Source organism: Alosa pseudoharengus, unplaced genomic scaffold, assembly GCF_046254945.1.
Source record: "Alosa pseudoharengus isolate Yale_2024_CS ecotype anadromous, Long Island Sound unplaced genomic scaffold, YU_APseudo_1.1 YU_APseudo_1.1_scf_7, whole genome shotgun sequence".
Taxonomy (NCBI): Eukaryota; Metazoa; Chordata; class Actinopteri; order Clupeiformes; family Clupeidae; genus Alosa; species Alosa pseudoharengus.
In genome coordinates, this window is record NW_027468859.1 from 42,431,842 (window position 1) to 42,445,961 (window position 14,120).

Below are 14,120 nucleotides of genomic sequence, written 5' to 3' on the forward strand. Positions count from 1 at the left end.
CAATACTGATTATGAAGTTGTTATAAATGTAATACACTACTGCAGAAATGTTTATATTGCTTAAGGTGGAAATAAAGTTCTTTGGCAAAGAGATGCATTCTGGGAAGTGATGTGTTTAAATGTAATGGCTACATATACCCAAGTTTCTTTCATTCGGAGATTTATGCTCATTATTTTACAAATTTGAGCAAGGATATAAAATATTAAGACTGTACTTTTTCATTGCTATTGATATTTTGGCGCAATTTTGTGCATCGCGTCACTGTGTGCGACGATCCTAGGGCGACGCTCGAAAAAGGAAACAGCCCCAGTGTGATAGGCTGGTTGCTGTCATGTGACACACGCCACCACAAGAAAGCGGAAACGCATCGTAGAGCGAGAGCTGGCTGGCTATGTGGGGTAAGGTAAGTTAAACTACGTTAATTTAGTAAATAATAATAATAATGGTGTTGTTTTTTGTTGTTTCGAACAAAATATAGGTATACTTATCATGACCAAAAACCCTTCATGCTGTAAAACAACTAGAATCACGCGAAATTAGTGCAATTTCTTAGTGAATGTCTTATAATGGTAAAAGACGTGGACAAATGCGTGATAATTAGCCAAATAAATAATTGTTATGGTTATTTGGTTAAATTATCGAAATGAGTGCGATGGTGATTGAGATGGTGTTTGACATTAAATTATAAGCAGGTCAGTTTCACGTAATAAGCTATTTGTTTCTTTGGGTCTGGGTAATTCATGTGACAAAAAATTCTGTTATGCTACTACGGTTTTTCTGAAAAACAAAGCAACATTTCTATCTCCAAAATAATGCATTTCTGAGTGTACTACGTAGTGCATGCAGCTTTTAATGTCCAAAGTAGCCTATACTGATTTTCCTGCATAAGAACTACAAATACTCCTTCAAAACTACAGTGTTGACACTTGAAGTTGTGGAGTTATATTTTAGTAGCCTATTCTATAATAGAATAAATACCCACATCAGTTTTACCCTTGTCTCACCTGTATACAAGGGTACAAGGTGTATGAATTGCAGTAGTGATCAAATGAAAAAGGAAAGAAAGGTGTCCTGATGTGTTGTTTAGGGATGGTGCTGCAATGTTTTCTCGACATATCTTTATGTCTTTTTTTTCTCCCCTCTACTTATGTTTTCACAGATCCTTGCTCCTGATATCCTGATGTATGGGTTGCATTTCATTAAATTACTCCAACAAAACACTCACAGAAAGGAGAGTGGTGTCAAACTACAAGACAGCCAGTATGTAAGCAAGGCCTTGTTTGTCCTTGTTTGGCTACTCATTTGTCAACTTCCTGAAGAGGCTGAAGCATGCTGGCCTTGACACCTCAGTCCTTGCTTCCATTAACAGCTGTGTTATGGAGTGCATCCTCACATCATGGTCTACTGCAGCGGTGGATACAGAGGACAATTGGCAGGTATTTTACATCACTTTTACATTACTTTTACTGTGATTTTGCTAGATATGGTTGTCGCTGTGCTAAATATAGGCCCATATTGTAGATTTAGATTGTTTCTACAGATTGTAGAAAGTAGATTGAACTGATACATTTAGGCCTACACTGTTAAGGGACAGCTGAATTGACCACCTAAACCATATATTTTCTGAAAGCCTATAGCCTCTAGATGTCAATTAATATACATTAAGACATGTCCCACCTTCCTACTGACTTTGGTGCATCATAAGGCGTACATAGGCCCATATTGTAGATCGAGAAACGCATTGTACAGCTGATATATTTAGGCCTACACTGTTAAGGGACAGCTGAATTGACCACCTAAACCATATATTTTCTGAAAGCCTATAGCCTCTAGATGTCAATTAATTAAGACATGTCCTACCTTCCTACTGACTTTGACATATCAAAACTCCACCTCTGAAATGGGAGTGGTCAACTTTTTTTATGTTTTTCCTTCACAGTTTTTTTTGTGGGTGTCTCAGAGATCCCACCTTTGGAACAGTTGTCAGGGGCCTCAAGGCAGTGCCGTGCGTTTTGGTCCCATCCCTCTAGCACCTAGCTTTACCGCGCCAGCAGAGGGAAACCTTGTATGTTTCGAACCGTTTATCTCCTTCCGGGAATAATCCACCGACTCCAAACTGAGCCTGGCTTGTTTGTGATGTCCCGTTGTTCAACATATTCTGATTTCATACTGATCGGATCAACATAAGTGTGCTTTTTGGCTAAAAATTGAAAAATGGCTAAATGTTAAAGCAACACCAAAGAGTTTTTTGTACCTTAAAATAGTGTTTCCAAAATCGTTTCAGTGGTTCATCAACTCGTAACAGGGTGAACGGCACTTTCTGCATCCGCTTCGAGGCCCTCTATCGGCTATAACCGCACTATGTAAGTTTGCCGGATCGGGTAGCGGATATGTAGTTCGATGGAATGAGACATGAGAAACTACAAATTTGACTTGCATCTGATGTCGCAATACATCGTACTTTCATAAAATCATGCAACATATTCTACCTTGTCTGTGGACATTGTTATTTGCAAAGCTGGTGCTGGATAAACAAATAGTGCGTGCGACAGAGGAAAAGTTCTTTGGTGTTGCTTTAAATTGCCAAAAAAGTAGGCACAATGCTTTGCGTTACAGCTAGAGCGATGAAACTTTGCACGCTCTATGTGGGTCATGTGCAGAAGGTCTGACTTGAATTTCAGCCTCGTAGCTCCATGCTACCACCCAAAACTCCACCTCTGAAGTGGGAGTGGTCAACTTTTTTTTAAGTTTTTCCTTCACTGTTTTTTTTGTGGGTGTCTCAGATATCCCACCTTTGGAACAGTTGTCAGGGGCCTCAAGGCGGTGCCGTGCGTCTTGGTCCCATCCCTCTAGCACCTAGCGTTACCGCGGCAGAAGAGGGAAACCTTGTATGTTTCGAACCGTTTATCTCCTTCCGGGAATAATCCACCGACTCCAAACTGAGCCTGGCTTGTTTGTAATGTCCCGTTGTTCAACATATTCTGATTTCATACTGATCAGACCAACATAAGTGAGTTTTTTGGCTAAAAATGTAAGAATGGCTAAACGTTAGCAATTCCACTGCTTTGTTATTTTGCCACCATATGTACCCTAGCAACACCCAAGCAACCACCTTAATTACCCTAGCAACACCCTAGCAACCATCTTAATTACCCTAGCAACCACTTGTATAATGTCAAGCTAGCAACCACCATAGCAACCAACATGCTTACCCTAACAACCACCATAGCAACCATGTTATTTTGCATAGCAACCACCATATCTACCTTAGCAACACCATAGCAACCATTCAATTTACCCTAGCAACAACCACAATATGACCATAGTAACCACATGACATGTCCTAATGTATGTTAAATCACACCTACAACTGACCAGCTTTCAGAAAATATATGGTTTGCATGGCTGAAACTGCTTTGCCTTTGAGTTGGAGCTCAAAACTTATCATATGTGTACCTCGTTCGCCAATATACAAAATAGTGCCATGTATAGAGTTATGAACACTGATCATATGATATGCAAAAGTCTGCAGGAAAGTAGGTCAGGCTTTCAGAATACAGTGGGACATGTCTCAATTCATGCTAATATTGGGTGCAGTGAAGAAAGAAAGGGAGGGAGGCTGCTTTTAAAAGAGAGGGAAAGTATAATATTTTTAATATTGTTTTCAGATGAAGAATTGGTGCGGTGGTGAGGCTGGAGCACCCCTGGCTTTTGCCGTATGGGTTGACTTCAGCAGTGAGTCACCCACCGTTAATTTCACAGGTATATGTAATATGTTTTTATTCAACAGCATTTCAATGATGAGATCTATCGAAGATGACATTCAATGGAAGAACAATTATTTTAGTATGGTCACAATCTGGCCCTGAGTTTTGATAAAAATGATATTGACATGGCAACACAAACCGAATTGATAATGGATTTTAAGGGTTTTTTTTTCCGGTTACGGTTCATTTAGGGCCAAAGTATCTTGAGGCCTTTTGGACCAATGACAGGAAGGCTGAGCTGCTAAACATGTACACTAATAGGGGTGTGTCAAGTGGTATGTATAAATGAAAGTGGTGTTAAGGTTTGTTTCTGTGTCAATCCTTTCTTGAAGTTCAGAAAAGGAACCTTAACATTTGTTTTTAATGACACTGAGCGTACTGTCTTACAGATGCTTTGGGGGGTGAGAGGCCATACGTTGACCCTGATATCAGTGGCACACATTGCCGGATGGCAATTGGCCGTCTGATAAAAGAACATGGTATGACTGGCATTGTATGTTTTCAATTTCCTTATTTAAAGATCAAAATGATGCAGACTACTGAATCTGATTACACTTTAACACCCTTCTATCTCAGCACTGAGTCAGGGTTTGTCTCTGTCTGAATATCTGCCACAACACAGGCCGCCTTGGTGGCCTGAGGAATTGCCCTTTGCCTCAGTCAGTGACGGTATGTTAATATTGACCAACTATTACTGTTTCAACTGCATGCACACAGCTGTTGCAACATGATTTGACTTTTCATAAGAGTATATGATAAAACCAGTAATGATGCATTGTTTGCCATTTTTTATGGAAAAGGTGAAGGGCGTAAAGCTTTCACTGCTGAAAAGCTGAGGCAGGTGGTACGCTCATACAATGCGTATTACAATCTCCAGGTATATATACAAATGCATAAACCTGTCTAAAACCTTTTGCATACCAGTGTGTTTTACAGACTAAAACAGATTTGTACACACATATCTAACAATAATGTGCTTTTCCTTTAATCTGTTGAGCTGCAGCAGTCTGTTGAGGCACCACCATCACCCCCATCACCAGCACCAGCAGCAACACCAACAGCAGCACAAACACCACCAGCACCACAAACACCACCAGCAGCAGCGGCAGATCATAAAGAAGGATCACAATGAATACTACATGTCATTTCCTTTAATGTGTCAACATCTTTTGGAAAAGTAAAGCATCTATCATCATAAAGCAATCTCACTTTTCTTTGTTGATAAGCTACGTGTTTTTCATCGTAATTGATTCAATATCCAAGTGTGACAGTTTTGGTGTACCATGAACAGAACAGGACAATTGGAAACAGTTAGCCACCTATGTTACAGAGTCTAAAAACAAGCAGATTAGCACTAGCAGATTTAGAAATAGCTTCTTTCCCAATGCAATAACAATAAAGGAATTCATTAATTTAGTCATTTCAGTTTGTATTACTCTGTATTGTATTATTGTTGTAATCTCACATGTACTATGGCTATCATAATTAAAATTAGATAGATACATAGATAATGTGTCAGTGAAAATACATATATGAGCCAACTGTTCCAGCAAGGAGGAAGATGGGGTATGGATATCGGGCATGCATATCCACTCCTAGGCCTATTCTCCTACACTCCCCCTGTAGTAGCCAGCATTACATTGAAATCTCTCACTTTGGCCTATAGGACACTGACTGGATCTGCTCCTTGTTATTTTAATTCAATGATCAAGATGTACTTCCCCAACCGCCCACTGCTGTCTTCTGATTACCATTTGTTCTGTCGACCACTCATGAACGCTAAATTCAAGACTCTTCCTCAGTGGTTCCATGTGGGTGCAATAAGTTGCACAGTGCTCTTTGTTCCTGTGATAGTTTACAGTGTTTTAAAAGGGGTCTAAAGGCACATTTGTTCAACATGCATAGTCCATTAAACAGTAAGCAACTTGTTATTATATCATTGATTGAATGGGCATTTGTTTATTAGCCTATTGCTTGTCCTTATTACAGTCTGATCAACATCTTAATTTATTCCCTGTTCAATTTAAGTGTTATATCGTTTTATATATTTATATGTTGCTTTGAACAGCAAAGATTAGGATAATGAGCCTTCTTATTCTTCAGCCAAGCAGGTAGGCCTACGGGGCGTTGCCTAGCAACAAGGGTCAGAAGTAGCCTACTGTACACGTTTTTCGATATTTTGTGGAATTATACTTCTTTTCATTGAATGCCAATGAGTCATGTACTAACTTGCTTTAACTATTTCTCTACATATTATACCCAGCAAAAGTCGTCTGTGCCAGTGTTTTGCATCCTAACAATAATTTGTTTATGTTTTAATACAAAGCCGTTTTAATGAACTACAAATTCGGCGCCATTGTTATAAAGCAGCGTTGAAATGAACGCTACACGTCATGGGGCATGTAGTCTAATTACAGAAATAGCTATAATTTCAAAATTACAAAAATATTTGTATATATAACATGAGAAACATGCTTGAATTATTAAGATGTATCACCTGCTTGACTATAAAGTCAAAAGCTTGCAACATTTGTAATATTTTTAAATACATGTTATTTTCCCATTTTTGCACATGAGGTAGCCTACATATATCATTGCATATATCAGATAAAAGCACAATATAGATGTTATGAGGTGCTTGGTTTGATCCATGAACTTGTGTGCATCCAAAATCTCTTATTGCAAAATCCTTAGAGAAGCTGATTAAAGCTGAGCTCCTAATCAAGGTGCAACCTCTCTTGGATCCTTCCCAGTTTGCCTATAGGGCCAAGAGGGGGGTGCAGGATGCTACCATCACTCTACTAAGTCTTCTCTATAAACACCTGGAGGAAAGTGGGAATCATGCAAGGTTGCTCTTTGTAGATTTCTCCTCGGCATTTAACACCATCCAACCCCACCTACTGATTGAGAAACTACTGAACAACTTTAGCCTTGACCCAAGCCTGATTGGTTGGCTACTTGATTTCCTCAGCAGAGTTCAGAGAGTGAGGGTAAATAAAGTGCTGTCCAGTGGCCTAACATCATCCACAGGCTCACCTCAGGGGTGTGTTCTCTCCCCCCTGTTGTACATACTGTACAACAATGACTGCCGCAGCCAGTATGACAACAGGCACATTCTAAAATTTGCAGATGACTCTGTAATTGTCAGTCTCCTGAATTCCCATGAGAATGAGCATGGCCCTGTTATCAATGAATTTGTGTCATGGTGTGAAGATGCTTTTTTGCATCTGAACATCAGTAAAACCAAGGACATGTCCATAGATTTCAGACGCCTTCCCCCTGTTCCAAAGCACAGTGTCATCAACGATCAAGATGTTGAAATTGTATCATCTTACAAGTACCTAGGCACCTTGATTGATGACCGGCTTAAGTTCGACCTGAACACCACCTCGGTGTGCAAGAGAGGGCAACAAAGACTCTCTGCACTTAGGAAACTGGCTAAGTTTCAGGTGGACAAAACATTGATGGCATTGTTTTACAAAGCTTTTATTGAGTCAATCCTCATTCTCCATTATCTGCTGGTATGGAAATGTCACCATCAGAGACAAAAATGCACTTTTCAAGATAGTTAATGTGGCCAGTAAGATAGTGGGAGTGAAGTTTGTTAGTCTCACCGAATATTTTAATAAGCAGGTGTTCAACAAAGCGATACAAATATATCAAGACACAAGCCATCCCCTGTATTCTGAATACGTGCTGCTGCCACCTGGCTTGCGTCTGTTGGCATCCTATTGCTTTTAAACAGAGGTGCAAAAATTCCTTCATCCCCTTTTCTATTCAAGTACTGAATGTACACAACAGGAATGTACCCCCCCCCCCCCCCCATATTCATTCACTTCCTCCTCTTATATCTAACTTATTTAATTAAGTTTTATCTTGGTTTTACTGACTTTTTAGGCATTGTCAGACCTATTTATGTCGTGTGGTATGTGATCCTGTCTGCAATCAAATTGCCCATTTGGGACAAAGAAATAAACTGAACTTGAAAACTGTCAAAAAATGCAGCCGAATAGCTGTGTGGATGGTACTTTGCAGGGCTGTCGCGTAGGTCAAAACTGACCAGCAGAACTGACCATGTCATGCAAATTATGTTTATTTCATATCAAAACACTTGCATCAGATAAAAGCACAATATAGATGTTATGAGGTGCTTGGTGTACTCAAGTAAATGTACTCCGTTACTGTCTGGCTCTGACTGCGCTGTAGTAGAATTTGCTATATGCACATGATGGGAATGCTCTATGTGTCTCTGCTGTCTTTGAAATGGCAGGTTATCTTTTGTGTGTATTCCTGTTTTGCTTTACTGATGCTAGGGGAAAGTTTGGCTCTCGTTGTTCTCAGATCAGTTTCATCCTTGGCTCTGAAGGCGTTCTCGGCAGCCTATGGACATCTCCTGTCATGTCTTCCAGTTAGCCGGGTCTTTGTGTGTGTCACATCATCGATGCACTTACTGATGTAAGAAGTAACAGGAGCTCCCATGCCACAAGGCACCTGGACCCTCTAGACCACAGTCAAAAACAACAGCAAGTATACTACAATAGCAACAATGACTTAAAACAAATATCAAAAGCAGTAATTACTCTGTGGCACTTTTAAATGTTTAGTGAATGAAAGTTCTTCTGCCAGTTTGTCCTAACAACTGCAATACAAGAAGTAGTGGGAGACAAGCTAACAACACACAACACGGTGATTCTTTGTTGAGAAAACAGGGTGGTAAAACATGTGTGATACTTCCTATTCAATATGGCAACTGTTTGAATGGGAGCAGGAGGTAGTAAGGACCTAGTACTTCAGAGTAATATTGACTTCATAGATCATAACCTGGTACAGTATCCAGTAATAATTTGAATAATGGACAATAGTTGGAAAGGCATGTGCATCATTTACACAATGGTCAAAGCTTTACATGTGTCTGGTGTTGCGGGATAACTAATGTCATCAAGGCAAAATATGGGTTGATTTGTCAATATTTTATAATGTTAACTTTACCAGGTGTGGATCTAGTTTGAGATGCAATAAAGTGTGTTCAAATCTCTTTGTGCCAACACCCCTCCCCTGCAAACAATTCAGCTTTAACAATATCATGCTATGATAGGTTCAAGGATGAAGGTTCAACATTTTGATGTTATTTCAGTAGTAGTCTTTATTAACTTATATTATATAAAAAAATACAAAAGAACAACACTCAGCTAAAACATTTGTTGACTGTTGAGTGAGTGAGTGAGTGAGTGAGTGTGTGTGTGTGTGTGTGTAGATCTTTATCTTGCAGGCTCCCAGGTTGGCAGACAGGTTTTCCCGCTGAGAAAAAAGGGGGAAGATGGTTAGTGAAAAAGACTGTAACCTGTATTCCAGTTTGATTAGATATTCTAGTGGAGGGATGTTTAGATTAACCAATGTCATAATAGTGTTACAACTAATAAAATATCTGAATACTCCACAGTATGGAAATAAAAAAAACTGGGCCCTGACATTCTGAATTGACAAAAGTTACATTATCAACATCTCAGGTTAGTACATTTACAAGTTCAGAGTGCAAATGAATAAAAAATAGTTTATAGCTCACACTCACCCCAGACAACACTCTACTACCAATTGCCATAAAACCCTACTGTTCATACTTGAATTTCCCCTTGGGCCTACTGTTCATACTTGAATTTCCCCTTGGGGATCAATAAAGTATCTTTCTATCCATCTAAAACATCAGGTACACAGGAGTGTTACAATATAAACTGATTTACGGTATATATGTTTACATGTAGCCTGCAGTACGGTATATAACAAAATTATAGCATAGACTATAATAACTAAATCTGGTACATTTACATGTCCTACAGTATATGTATGGCTGCTGGAACAACGTAATTTCCCTTTGTGTAATTGTGAGTATCTGGTGTAAAAGATAACCAACTCACCACATTTTGGAAGGCACCCAATCTATTAAGATCTCCATCTTCCCCTGTGGCAGGCAAACAAAGACATAGAAAAATAGTGTCTTGCTTAAAAGATAACATTGCACTCAACTTAACATTCAAATTTTAACACTTCACATCAGTGACTATCAGCGTTTTGTAGACACGTAACACTTTTTATGATGTTCAGTTAATATCTCCTCATGGTCCACTCACTTTACATTCCCTATACGAGCTGTAAAACATCCTGGTCAATTTACACAGTCCCATAAACTGGAACATAGAGTAACTGCAGACAAACATTCTGGGGTTGGTAGCATCTCTAACAATACTAAAACATGCCGTGAATATTTTTCAGAGAATACTTTATATTATATTTATATATAATATAGGGGTGAGTTATCTCTGGCGTGTCTTGTTCGGGATTTTGAACATAAACACAAAGATGAACAAACGCATTATCTGGTACGATTACTGATACTGACAGTTACTGATCACTGATTTCAATTATTCCGCAGTGCCATTATACATTTTTAAAAGTGATCAAAAAGTACTGTTACATCATCCATTGTTTTATTTGCAATTTTGTGTATGGAAATAACCTTTGTCTTTCTCTTTTTTAGTACTCTTCTGTACTGCTGCTTGTACATAGGGCTGTTGTGGGGGCACTCGTTCTTCACTTCCTTTTCTAGAAACTGTTTGACATAAGCAAATAGTAGTATGTTAATCAAAATGTTAACATACATACAGAACACAAATAACAAGCATATCATATAATTCATCATACAGTGTACAGATTAGGGCCTGTATCTTACATTCTCCGCAACTGACTTTCTTCCCTAACGCAATTACCATTGCTAATCTACACTTGGTGGAAAGCCACATTTTCTGACATGAAGATGGCCTCCTCTCATTGACCCGGCAAATTGTTTGGATCGGTCAGCGCTTTCTTTCCTGAAAGAATACAAGCAACACAAACAATACAATAAGGTCAAATGTGAAATGTAGGAGTGATGTCATGATATTTTTCTGTACATTTTGTTATTTGATGTCATCTAATTTTCAGTGTCCCACATTTTTTCAGAATTGGGGTTGTATAGAGACGTTATAATGTATAGAAAATGTGGAATCACCTTTAACCATTAAGGTGAAAATGTCCTTAATGTTATTGAGGCATTTACTTTCCCCCCCACTTAACCTCAGGCCCTGAGGGAGAAGCATTTGTGGGTTTCTCTTTGGGTATTCAAGAAGGAGGACGGGACTCCAGCCCACAGCATTGAGCTTCTCAATCTGAAAAAAAAAAAAACCCTGTTACTTTAAAAAAACATTTATAAATTGTGCCAGTGATATATGTTTACGTTTATGTATTTAGCAGACGCTTTTATCCAAAGCAACATACATATAAATTACAACACGCTACGGGCTAGCAGATGCTACGGGAATGCACTAGTTGAGAATGTACTAGTTGAGAATGTACTTGTTGAGAGTGTATGTGGGAAAGGTGTGAAAATATGTGCGTGGGTTTGGTGTGCATGTCTATTTGCATGTGTGCATGATTCATGTATGAACGTGTCACTACAGGAGCATAGTAGAGGTATTACTCATTTTGACACTTCATTCTTAAAGGTTGTATCAGTGATCCTGGCGGATATTGCCTGTGTTTTTGTTATTGTTTATGTTCAAATTTCTTAGCAGACGTTTTTGTTCGATATATAACTCATTTTATATTTTGTCTGAGGACCAAACAAGACACACAAGAGATAACTCAACCTTACCACCAGTATTCATTTTTAAAAAATACATGCAATGCTTGGTTATTGTTAGTGGTGTACTACCAACCACAATGTTAATGTCCGGTAGACTCCGCGGTTTGTGGTGCATGGGCTGCGTAAAAATACCAGAGTCTTTTTCAGCGCCTAGAATGACAGGAGAGCTAGCCGACCATGAGAAAATATTAGCTGAACATTATAAAAGTGTTTTGTCTTTACAAATCGCTCATCATCGCTGATACAACCTTTAACCTAACATTAGTACTATGGTAATGTAACCAGGGCCTGTGCTAGCCATTTGGGTGCCCAAAGCACAAATGCATGGTGCCACTCTGGTGCCCCCACTATTTTGGATACTTTATATTGTTGGTTGGTTTAATAGGCCTACTGTTGGCAATGAAAAGTCGTAAATCTACTATGGGTCTCCAACGTCGCTCTGTCAGTAGCCTGGCTGCCTGCCCCTACTAAAGCAGTAGGCTACCTTTAAACATAATTGTTGCTGAGAGGAATCCCAGCCTACGAATTCAATAACAAAATAAATCATGCATAATTAAAAATTACCTTGATTTAGGCTACTTGGGTATGGCATAAGGCTTGGCTACACACAGTAAGGTTAATGTGCAAAAAATGAATGAAGTGGCTATTGGCTCGCAAATAAACAGCGGATGGAAAACCTGACACAGTTTGAACTAAATTTAAACTGAACATTGAAGCATAAAATACCAATCATATTTGATATTGGCCATGAGTTCCAACATTGAGCAATATAATCAAACAATCCAAAAGTTAATTAGGCATAAATCCAAACTAGACCGAGAATCTTCTGCTTTTGATACCATGCCACTCCAAATGTGTCTCACCATAAAACGCAGGAAAAAATACCTTAGGCCTGTTGTCCATGAAGGCATGCCTGGCAAATTGATATTTTATGAAGATGTAACTGGTTGCTTTGCTTTCATTAATGGTTTAGCTAGTCAAGTTTGCAAGGAAGAGACATAACGTGTGAACAGGCCACAATATCCAGTAGGGACGCGCCCACACAGATGCGGTAGCGGGCAGGAGAACTGTTAGCACAGGCTTTACATAAAATTATTCAACAGAAGCCTTATAAGAAATAAATGCCTGCCTCGAATAAAGGCCTGTGGTTTGCACAACCTAAGTAGCCTAAATAAAAGACCCGCCACAATTTGAGGATTTGCGGCATGATGATTTTCTACGAGCTATATTTTTTTGGTGCCCCCCAGGCACTTGGTGCCCCACGCGCAGTGCATGTTCTGCTTGTGCGGAGCACCGACACTGAATGTAGCACAAATGACTTACCAGAATAATAGCATCATCCATCAGATGGGAGGTCAGTTGATTCTTTTTGGTATTGGCCTCCCAGGTTTCCTTTTTTTCATTGAAGCTTTCTAGTTGTTTTTTTTGCCTCAGCTTCTGTGGCTGTGGTGCCGTGCATACTGGGCATATTTTGCACCCATTAAAAATGGATGCAAGACATGCAGGGCATTTTTTTTTTTAACCCTCCCATGACAGGCTGCAAAAAATCAACAAGAAAAGCATACCGGTAATTAGAATTGCTATTGTTTAAAAATACAAATTCCTCAGTTGTTTAGAGAGATTGAACCATTAAACAACATGTTCAGTCTTTCAACTCAGTTGTAATAAAGGCAATCCTGTAATAAACAAGATTTCATCTATTTCAAGTAGGCTTGGGTATCGAATATCGAGTATTGGTTGGAACCGGGACTATCTTTGCGATTTTCCCGGAATCGTTCAAAAGTTTAAATTTCGATTCCTACTTTCGATTCCCAGTCTGCCGACAGGAAGAAGAAACGTCTGAACACCAACGAAGAAGCGCATAGTTAATAGAATTAAAATTCATGGAGAAGGTCAGACTATTTCATTCAGAAAGCAGGGTTCCCGAGGATCCTTAAAAAGTCTTAAATAGGCTACAACTGAATTTTCGAAAGAGAGGTATTAAATGTGCGAATGGGACCGCCAGCGAGTGCAAGAGAGCGAGTGATGTCTCCATCCAGTTTCGTGTATTTAAAACGCAATTGTATACGTGATAGGCTATTAGGCTACGGGAGGAAGTGTAGTGGTTACAGAGTGAAGATGTTTTTCACGGGTTTGGTTAAAGGTGTGAAAACGGTAATAATACAGTAGGCCTATGTACAAAATAATATGCCTGGCGTTTTCGTGGTGTAGCTGAGGCCTGAGAGATAGACAGGGTAGCCTACGTGGAATGAGGGAGCCTACGGTAGAATGAGCGGGAGAAAGAGTTGGTAAGCCAGTTAGCGATAGGTTGGCCATATGTTCGAATTTAGGCCGGACATATGGGTTTTAAAAGCCCTGTCCGGCGTCCGGCGCAGCCTCAAGCCGGACGTTTATTTGTTCTCCTTTTTGGAGTTGCGCTTGGCATCTAAAGTCTTTGCTCGGACGCAGCATCGTTTCACAAACTATGGACGCGAAGACTGCTGGTGAAATTATGTGCAGTGCTTCGCAATCAGGAGGAAATACTGTATACCGGTATGTTAAGTTGATCTGTTTGCATCTTTCCAGCGTGTGTTGCTGGCCTAGCCTAGGGAAGAAAATATCTGTCTAAGTTATAATAGCCTACCTGTAATATCTGCCAGCAGCTTGCTTGCCAGCGTTTCCCAGTAGGCTAGGCCTA

General features: G+C 39.5%; 2 long non-coding RNA genes across 6 annotated transcripts; one reads left to right on the forward strand and one right to left on the reverse strand.

Annotated features, from left to right (window-relative positions):
- The first annotated feature begins 284 nt into the window (after positions 1 to 284).
- Positions 285 to 4,981, forward strand: LOC143110051 (uncharacterized). 4 transcript variants are annotated; one of them, XR_012984035.1, is made up of 9 exons: positions 285 to 404; positions 1,161 to 1,265; positions 1,371 to 1,437; positions 3,670 to 3,763; positions 3,960 to 4,043; positions 4,158 to 4,247; positions 4,345 to 4,437; positions 4,569 to 4,645; positions 4,772 to 4,981. It is a non-coding gene; the product is annotated as an uncharacterized LOC143110051 (long non-coding RNA). The 4 variants fall into 4 exon arrangements; XR_012984034.1 differs by having other exon boundaries at positions 1,161 to 1,437; positions 4,766 to 4,981; XR_012984032.1 differs by having other exon boundaries at positions 1,161 to 1,437.
- Positions 4,982 to 8,899: 3,918 nt separating this feature from the next.
- Positions 8,900 to 13,144, reverse strand: LOC143109666 (uncharacterized). 2 transcript variants are annotated; one of them, XR_012983932.1, is made up of 6 exons: positions 12,767 to 13,144; positions 10,811 to 10,967; positions 10,530 to 10,631; positions 10,280 to 10,372; positions 9,681 to 9,724; positions 8,900 to 9,066 (listed from the first exon to the last, which is right to left on the reverse strand). It is a non-coding gene; the product is annotated as an uncharacterized LOC143109666 (long non-coding RNA). The 2 variants fall into 2 exon arrangements; XR_012983931.1 differs by having other exon boundaries at positions 10,493 to 10,631.
- Positions 13,145 to 14,120: the final 976 nt, after the last annotated feature.